A 10738-nucleotide genomic window follows, 5' to 3' on the forward strand; every position below is an offset into this window, starting at 1 on the left:
AACCATACAGCTTTGATGGTGATGTAGGTCACAATCTCTCCATTTCCCAAGCCTCAACATGTGTCATAAAGAACACAATGGGGTATCAGATGAGCTTTCAGTCCAGTAATGAAGGTTCTTGGGTATGGATAAATTTTTAGTGCCATTTCATTTCATTATTTTTGCTTTACTCTTTAACTTTGTGTAAGTTTGAATTAATACCATCTCACACAAGTGCATTCAATCCAACCCCTCTCTCCCTATCTTAGCTGAGGAGGCAATTCTAAAGTTTGTTTCCGCCCCTGGCAAAAGTTTGCAGTGGGCTTCTCCAAACAGCATTCATCACCATTATCTTATAAATTCTCTCACATCACCCCACTTTTCAGCTCCTTCCATTAGCTTCCTGTAGCTGCAAACATCAAATTCAAAACACTGACACTTGCCTACAAAGCTAAAACCACCTACAGTAAACACCCACTTGGAAGGAACACGGTGCAGTGCGGGGTGTGATTACAGCTTTAAGCTTAAAGCTCTGCACCGTGTCCCATTTAATTGTCCAGCGCTGCTCGACTGGTCCCATCATCTCTCAGAGATTGAGAAAGACATGCATCTAGGCTGACTGTCCTGGCTCCTAGGTGGTGGAATAAACTTCCTCTAGATGTCCATACAGCAATCCTTAAGTGACAACTGAAGATCTGTTTTGTTTTGTTTTATTTAGGTATATAACTCCTGTTTTCCCACCATCCCCTCAAAAAACTTTCAAAAATGTGTTTGACTGATGATGGTTCTTATAGTTATTAACCTTTTAACCCTGACAGAAACTTCAAAGCACTCTGGATAAGAGCGTCTTCCAAATGCGTAAATGTTAATGATACTTTATATTTGTTAGCCTCAGGGGCCCCTTGCTGGCCTGGGGTCCCAAGCAGGTGACTATTTACAAGGAGCATCTCTGCTTAGGGAAACAAGGTTTTTAAAACACACTCTTGGAAGTTTTTTAAACTGCCTCCTGAGCTTGCATTTTTTAGGGACGCCTCCTGTGGTCTACATCAAACACTGTCATCATAAATTTGTAGATGTCCATTCGACACAAGTCAGAATTACATTTAGTTTGTGTAATAACCTGTAATCTTGGTCAGGATTTTTGTCTTCATCCATACTGTAATGTAATATAGACAGTATATACAGTATAAGACTCACTGGAATGACTAATCATTCAACATTATTGCAAGTCAAACTTATATAAATTTTCTTTCTTCTTCACTAGATTTTGAGATCTACAGTACAGAATTATGCAAAGTTCTTAAGCGCAATAGTATTTTAGTACAAATTTTGTCATATATTTATCATTCATATTTTTAACATTACAGAAGAACATTTGCATGCCTGAAAAGAAAGCAAAATATTACATGACAGACCAGTTTTCAGAGGGAAACAAATAATAATAAAAAAAATCTTAATGAAGGCTTGTGGGTTTTGCATGAAAATCGAAAGAAGCAAGTGTGGTAAAGTTACCAAAAGAACTCCAGCATGTTTTACTGTACTGTACACAATTCTTGGGAACATACAAAAATGTTATAAGCAAAGAAGCCTTTGAAAACATCTACAGAAAAGAAGCTTCTATAAAGGGCACTAAAGAGTAATAAAATAAACACAGTCAATGCAAAAAAAAAAAAAAACTCGAAACCCGAAAATAAACCAGTAGTGTTAGATACAGGTTTGTGCAGTTTTAAAGGTAAAAGAGCTGGTGTTTTTTAGAGCCTGCTGAAGAATGTGATCTGTTGATAATTCTGGCATCTACTTCTGGTAAATTATTTTTTGATTTTTTGTAAATTAAGTTATTGTGACAGCGGGCTACTCAGTGCAAGACACACATTACATACATGGCATATGTGGCCCCGCGACATTCACAGAGATGCCATAAAAGCCACACTGTTTATTTCGATTGTAATTTTACAGAAATTACCTTCTTATAAGTTACTTTTTGAAGAAGCTTGATTAGGCATTACTCACACAGCATAAAGGAAGTAAATTCATTATTTTGTATTATTACAACAAGCAACACAAATAAAAATTTGCACAGAAAAATTTAAGTCTCAGTCTACGAAAATGTGATTCAAACATCAAACATCCTCAATGGAAAGAAAAAACTTTTTCTTGTTCTGTCATGAGAAACTGCTATCATGTGAATTTCATAATTCATAAATTGCTATTTATGCGAAGACATTTTAAATGTTGTTAAAGAATAATTGTTAGTAATTTTCGCAGCTCTTAAAATAATTTTAATTGCAAGACAAAGCACAGGTTTATATTAAAGCATTCATTCTATTGTAAGTGTTTCTATGGTAACAGTCCGCATAGAATCTTGTTAAAAGACACAGTATTGTACTTAGAAGTAGTTTTGTTCCATTACGATAAATGGGTACATTTTATAAATGTAGATAGGAGACTTTTATGTAAAATGGCAAGCTGCATTTTAGGTCTTATAAATTTCATGCGAGACTAGTAAATAAAATAGTTTATGGATAGATACTGAAGTTTTATCAGGAGCTGTAAAGACATTTCACAACATTGAAATGTAAAATGTTGCCAAAAGGGGTTTTTCACCTGATTAAGGGATAAAGCAAAATATTCCCTACAGGTGTTTAATATTGATCAGAGCCCACAGAGCAATGACCTTACAGTGAACACCCTACACTACCTTTTCATTCGAAGAATTAAGCAGTACATGTCAGCTCATTAGGGCGTTTTATAAGATTTATAAATTGATGGTTGGATGTTGCTTAAATTAAAATGACCAGTAATGATTGTGTTTTAACCAAGATATTCTTCAGGGCATGTTTATCTACTTAATCTGCACCTCATGGTGAACAATGTTGTGACATCATAAATGTAACAATATTAGGAAATAGCATTTGTAGTATAAAGCGATTTGTTCTGCAATGTACGATTATTCTTCACACACCCAATACCATACAGAGTTTCCTGGACAGAACCTTTTTTTCTTTTAAACTCACTCTCAGGGAGTTAATACAGATAAACATACAGATAAGGTAGTGTTGGGATGTCCAACCTGTCTATTTATGCTGTGTGTTCATACCAAAAACTGAAAATACCATGTCTGACTTTTGCCTGTCTATTTACTGGAGTGTTGGATTGTGGGTCTTCCGTGCAAATGGATTCTCACGCCATCCATGAGTTTTGTTTGTTACAGTTGCAGTATATGTACATTTTACCGTAGGCTTATTTACCTTAAGGTGTTTATTTGGCTTTTTTTTCATTCAGCTTTGTTTGCTGTTACATAATCTAACCGTCTACTTGCTAACAGTCTAAAGCATAAAGTCAGAACATAAACAGAGTGGAGTTCAACTTGGCCCATTACTTCTGATTACAATTCTTCTTTCAAATACTTGTTTGAAATAATTACAACTACTTGGGTATAATAAAGGAAGCTAAAGCATTTTAATATTAGCAATTTCTTTAACATATTATACATGTAGCTAAGCTTTTGATAGTTTTTAATCAGTCCTTGGTATGATAAAATAAGATTTTGTTATAATGAGGGCATGTATTTATTTATTTATTTTCATTTAAATTGCTTCACCTTGTATTCAATCATCTGCATATGTATTGCTGCATTTATTTATTCATTCGTTTTATTTATTATAAGATGGCATTCCAGAGAGTTTTTAATTATGTTTCTCTTAATCATTAGCAATTACATAATTTAAAAATAAAGAAATCATGAACAACTCTAATAAACCATAAGTAGTACTTACTGTAACATACAGTATGTGTTAATTGATAATCATTTAAATGTCAACTAAATGCACCTGCACTGACTAAAGTTTATTTAACCAATGTCAAAAATCTACCACTACAATCAAATTAGCAAAATTTAAATGACAGTATATTTTTATGTGGTGTAAATATGGGAACTTACTTTACAGTATCAGGGTCAGGGTTCTAAATATTTCCAGTTAACAACTGTAAAACATAATCAGTCCTGTTTTTATTGATTATTATGGACCACAATCTGTTACAGTTAATAATTAATGATGATTGATTAATGCAGATTATTTGGCATATTAGACATATTTTTTTTCACAGATTTTGTACATAATTATACACTTAGTACCTGGTCCACATGATAGTTATGGTACTCTAGCTCACAATCACAACGGTGGTATAAACCACGAACAGCAGGCGATCAAAAACCTTCGCCATCAGCATCCAGTCATTACCATCCTCGTTGATTTTCAGGTGTTGTTCCATCCTCAGTCGCATGGCCAACACATCTCGAGCCACTTTCTTTAGCTCACCCACCACAGGTGAACCCACCATATCGTCCTTTTCTCCAGCATCAGTAGGTGTCATTGCTTCACCTGATATGTCTGGCTAGCTTCACCTGATATGTCACTAGTGACATAAGGAGCATAAAAAGACATGTCATCAAATGTAGCTACACTGGTTAAAAAAAAAAAGTTGGCCACGCATCATACAGATGTCTTTTGAACATTTATTTCTCTCTTTCTCTCTTTTTCAGCAGACACCGTGAAAACCAAAATAAAATAAAAGGACATAAATATTTGAATATGTACACATCTCTCAGTCGTTTTTAAAGTCTCTCAACATGTTTTTTATCCATTCATAAAACAGGCCCAAGCATGCCAGCATAAAGGAAATGCAAAATAATTAAGTAAAATTAACATATCTATTTAAGCACATTAATAGTGTTAAACATAAACATAAGTAAAGCACAATTTCCGTGTGCGCCTCTTGAACCAAGTGCAAAATAAAGTTAATTTAAGCACGTCTCTTCTCTGCATCCATGTTGACCCAGACCCATAATGCCACTGTAATACAGAAATATTCCTCACTTTGTCAGGTGACCAGTCCACCAAAATAAAGCTTTCACTATGTTCAGATGTATATTTACATATAAGAACATATTTAAATCAAATTTTAACAGCTGTATGAACTTAAGCAATCATGGATTTATCACCGCAATCATGACCAACAAAAATGACATCTTAATGAAACTTTCTCTTGACAGTTACATCAAATGTATGTCATAGGTATTGATGGTATTTTAGTGGCATAAAATATGTTCTTGTTCATCCTAAAGAGGTGTTTGTTTTTGAAGTCCAAACACTACTAGCATTTTAACAATTTCTACTGAATTACTTCCAAAGAATTGCTATTATTGAACGTCTCTGCTTTAAAGAGGTCTTTTCTTTGTCATATCTTCAGAAGTGAGGGATTAATAAAGAAAATAGTCATGACTGTTTCTAGCCTCTATACGTTATAGCAGGATCTCATGTATTTTGACAACTTCACACATCATTAAATGTACTGCAGCTACAAACTCCAGAGTGACGTCTACTGGCCTCTCCATTTCACACCACTTTGTTATTGATTAGTTTTCCATAGCAGCATGTCCTGCTGTTTTATTCATTACTTGACAAATATACATATTGTGCGTTGCAAATTATTTTCCTGTTACCTTTTGAATGTGGGTTTAAAATCACTTCCTCTGAAGGAGCAATGTGTTTAGGGGACATGAACAGGAGACGCGCTAGATAGTCCAGAGTGAGAACATGGAGCCAACGGGGTGCTTTTGGGGACAAATGCCCATTGTTATGTAAATTAACAATGAACATAGTCACCAAAAGGCTGATCACCATCAGTGCCAAGCTGATAGAGAAAAATACACCTGCACAGAAAAAACATATACACTATAGTATGTTATTAAGATGTATATAGAGTATGTATGTATTAATGCTTCCTTTTTGTCCAATAATGAGTAAGAATGGTTGTACATTAGACTGCTCATTAGTTAGACTTAAATGTACAGTAATCTTAATATTGTTTTATAACACTGTCAATGGCTATTCTAAACACACACACGCGCACGCACACACACACACACACACACACGCACACACACACACACACACACACACACACAGTATGCCTACTCTGAAGACCCATGAGAATATCTGAAAAGTAAATTTTATGTAGCACATCTCTTATAATAGACAAAATGTTGGTTTTTAGACCTCTGTTCATGGCAGAATTACTATTAATCAATTAAATTTGGCTTTACTGTCTGATTTTTGTCCAAGTTTCCCATAAAGCTCATGATTTGAGATTATGCTGAAGAATTCTGAGGTAGTTTTCCTTCTTCATTATTTCATCCATTTAGTCTAATGCACTGATTCCTCTTGAATCAGAAAAACCCCAGGCATGATGTTACCACCACCATGCTTAACATGTTTTAGGGTGTACTTGGGGTTAAATGCCTTAGCTTTACTCCTCCAAGAATACCTCTCCCAAAAATTTTTATTCAGTAGGTGATTTCTCAGTTTGTGTGGTTAGCTTATTCTTGACTATTTCCTCTTAGTTGAGGGAGGTTGTGTCTTCTGTTGTGTCTTCTTCCAGACATTGTGAAAGTGGCCACCACTGCAATAAACAAATTTGACCCTTTGTTAACATCATAAAGCCCTAAATAAATTAAAGTAATTGTCTATTTAAGATGTATGTTGTGAAAATGTATATATACACACATATGTACATACCTTTTAAACTTCAACTGTACTGTATAAACTGTAACTGCGATATGCATATGTCGCATACATGTGCACTAGTACTTGCAATGGACAAGTGACACAGATCTTTCTTGAAAGACTCATAATTAAGTTGCTTTAACAGCCGCTTAGATTTAAAAAGACAAAATCGTCTTAGTCATCTGTGGTGAAGACTTTTCTGTAGTGGACATCTAAACATTACATCTTTTACTTCTGCAGTTACAGTAACAAAGTCCTGATATTGGAGACTTATTTCAAAACTGCATCTATCTCCTTATAGAAACATTACAATTATATGGAGTAAAGTCATTCAAAGCCATCCATGAATAAGGTTCTCATGAAAGGTTTTGTTACTATAAAAATAACAGAGTAGTAAAGTGAACTACTGATGGGCTTTTATGTGAAAATAATCAACCAATTAAGCAATTAATCTGAATTGAGAATTTAAAATTTAAAAAAGACTTTTTTTTATGTTTTATTCATACCAATTGTAAGTTTATTGTATATCGTAGCTCTTACTGTACCTTGACTGTACATATGTAACAAGAAAAACATCCACGGTGTGAGTACTTTTTGCTGTGCCATGTCAGTGTGAAGACGTGGATCCAGCTTCTGATTTCCTGCCTCTGGTGACTTAACATCATCAGTCTTAAAATAAATAGTACACTCTAAAAAACGCTGGGTTGTTTTTTCTACCCAAGCGCTGGGTTGCCTCTGTTGGGTCATTTTTCTGGGTTATTTACAGAGAGTTGGGTAGTTTTTGTGTAACCCAGCTGCTGGGTTGAAGTTTGATTGGCTCCTCCCCCAAAGTTCACCGGTGGATTCAGCGGCTGTCAGTCAGAGCTTCGTGTCTCTCTTCAGCTCCCACACCGCTGATGACGGTTCATTTAAGGGAAAATAGCGTTAAATACAAGGTCTGTATACACATGTTCACTCACCTGAGTCACATATGACTGAAATATTATTACTATATGTGAGATTTATTACTGTTACCGTGTTAAGGTTACACTTAAACTTTCAGGCTGGTCTGAGGTAAGATAATTTAGCTGCTATAGTTAGCCAAAGAACCCCAGCTGTGTGTAAAAGAAACGGATAAGATGTCTGAGCTTTTTATCTTTCTCTGTAGAATGTTTGCAGGGTGACGAAACTGTTAACTGTAGTATTAGCATTAACGCTAGCATTTAGTTAGGTTGCTAGCGTTAGCAACCACATTAACATTAGAACTTTATTAATCTCACTGCTTGAGACAATAAAATGCTGGGGTGTTACAAAACACTGACCCTCTCACAAATATACACACCTGCTAACCTCCCGTTTTTCACTAGCTAGTAATTTACTCCGCGGTCAAAATTCGCACGCGTTTCCCCCGAGTTATACGATATTTTACACCTTTCCCCCTTTGGCAAGTAGTATGCAAATATGACTGCTGCATGTAAGCTAACCAGGTCGCCCTCTTTAACCAAAGTTGCTTGTGACTCAGACTAAATGAACTATCAGTCAGCTGTACAGATAACTACTAGATGGAAGTATTAATATTTAGGTGATTGTAATGTGCCTGTATGACCCCAGCTATGACAATGCATCTCCTCGGTAATTAGCTTAAAATCAACGCAGACCACAAGATCAACTAGTCTGATAAAGCTCATATATATATATATATATATATATATATATATATATATATATATATATATATATATGAGCTTTATCCCAAAAGCCATGCTTATTTTGCTTATTTAATTTTGGTAGTAGCTGTCTCCATGTTTTTGTTTCATGTTACCTATACCCTAGCTTTGTCATTTTTTTATTTGGTATAAATCCTATTACACATTAAATTGATAGTCTTATTCAGTTTAATCTTTGTTATTCAACAAATTTTTAACTTTCTTTCATTTCTTTCTAAGGTTGGCACCAACATGTTGGAATACCTCCAGCAGGCTGAAGTGTCAATGCCGTACCCTACATCCTGACGTTGGGAGATAATGACCAGCGCTGCTCTCAGGCATTCGTCATTCTGGTGGGAGGCTCTGGAGCAATGCACACTACTTGGGGCGGTTGATGTGTGCTTCAAGGCATTTTATATTTTTGACATTAACTATTTAAAGTGTGCCTCTGTATAGGACTTTTTGTAATGTTGCTATGAAATAGCAAGGCCTACTTGAAAAGTCATAGACAGTGTTTGTATGTTAAAACGGAACCCGGGCTGGATAGTTTTGTTCTGCAGAAAAGATATCTAATGTCACAAAGAGATCCTGCTCTGTAGAAGGTGCCTCAGCCTATTTGTGTTATTACTCCATTCTGCCCTTATGAGTAATAGTATAGTAATGATGTCGCTGTTGATTATCTGTTCTTGTGCTTTTAAAAAATAAACATTTTTTCTATGAACATTTAATAGGATGTTGTTTATTGCATATATGTATGGTTTGCAAAACTTTTAAGTTTTTTTTTGTAATAAACCAGTATATCAAAGTAATTTAACTGTTTAATAGACGTGGGTAGTTTTTTTTTTTTACAGATTCACTGTAAAACATAATAATAACCTATTTAACCACTGTAAATAATAATAACCTATTTGTGAGGTAGAATTAACTCAACATTCCAGTTAAAATGAACCAACATCTGGGTAGAACATTTAACCAATTTATGTGGTAGAATTAACCCAGCATTATAGTTAAATATGACCCAGCATTTGGGTTGAATATTTAACCCATTTTGCTGGGTTAAAAAAATAACCCATTTTGCTGGGTTAAATTAACCCAGCATTTAGTTAGTCCAATAGTTACCCAGCAGCTGGGTTAAAAACAACCCAGATTGGGTTGTTTTTAACCCAGCATTTTTTAGGGTGTACATTTTAATAGTAAATTTACATAGTAAATATACGTAACTAGTAAGTTCAACCAGTTTTCATCTTTTAATGAAATCAAACTTTTCCTCATCTTTCAAGACTGAACAGTGACAGTGACATAAAGCAAACAGTCATACAGGGAAATACAGCACATTATGGTGAATAAATGCTAATTTTATGACAGAAGAGGCAACAATAAATATTATTTACATCAATGTGCTGGTCAATTCTGTATATATATATATATATATATATATGCATTTGTTATAATATGCATAGTAAAAACACTGTAGAACCTGAGGATCTTTTTTTTAAAGTATTTATTATTATTATTATTATTATTATTATAAAAATCTGTCATAAGAAAAGAGACATAAGAAGCACTCACCACTTCCAGGATACCAGGATGTGAATTCTTGGCGAAATAACCATAAAGTTTATAATTTATTAAACTACGAAAGCTGCAATAGTAAGTTTTTTTTTATGGACATTCCACTGGATTAAATGTTATAAACATACAAAAAATGTCATTCTTTCTTAATTGTAATAAAATATCATTAGTAGTGGGAACAGGGAAACACTTTCTAGAATATGATGTTATTGTAAAATAATCAAACTATAACATGGCATTATCTTTTAAATATCTAAAGAAAAATCATAGTTAAATAAATTTTTTTCTGCTTTAGCTTGACTGTTTTCTATGTAAACTACAATGAGGACAACTCAATATTTAATTGTTTTAAAAATTATTTTTACTGTAAGGAAATGGTGTCTCCAAACAAGTTTTAGTTTAAATTGACTTAGTTTTCAAATACTGACAAAAAAATGTTTTTGTCACATACACAGTCAAACACAGTTCGATATGCACCGTAATGTGACTGTAAATAAAAGACTAAAAGAAAATAGAAGGTAAATTTACCTAAAAAGCATAAAATAAATGTATAGTAAAAAAATATACAATATAAGAAAAATATATGAAAAAGTATAGAAAAATAGGAAAAACAGCTGTACAATATAAAAATGTAGATAGTGATGATGAAAGTAATGATGACTTATAACAATGATGTTGTGGTGGATTGGGGTGATTTTTTATTATTTTAAATGTTTGATATATGCTTGCATTTAATTAATATTAATATTAATTATTAATGAAAAAAAACTTCACTATCAACAATTACAGTATATGTGATAAAGTCCATTTTCTGTACACGGAGGGTCTATCATACAGGTTCCTGCGTAAGAAACAATAGTGTATTACAAAGAATAACTGTCAAACTATTATAAAAATTGCTCAATACTCTAACCCAGAAAACTTTTACATTTATTC

The sequence above is a fragment of the Clarias gariepinus genome, chromosome 18 (genome assembly GCF_024256425.1).
Source record: "Clarias gariepinus isolate MV-2021 ecotype Netherlands chromosome 18, CGAR_prim_01v2, whole genome shotgun sequence".
In the NCBI taxonomy this organism is placed as follows: domain Eukaryota; kingdom Metazoa; phylum Chordata; class Actinopteri; order Siluriformes; family Clariidae; genus Clarias; species Clarias gariepinus.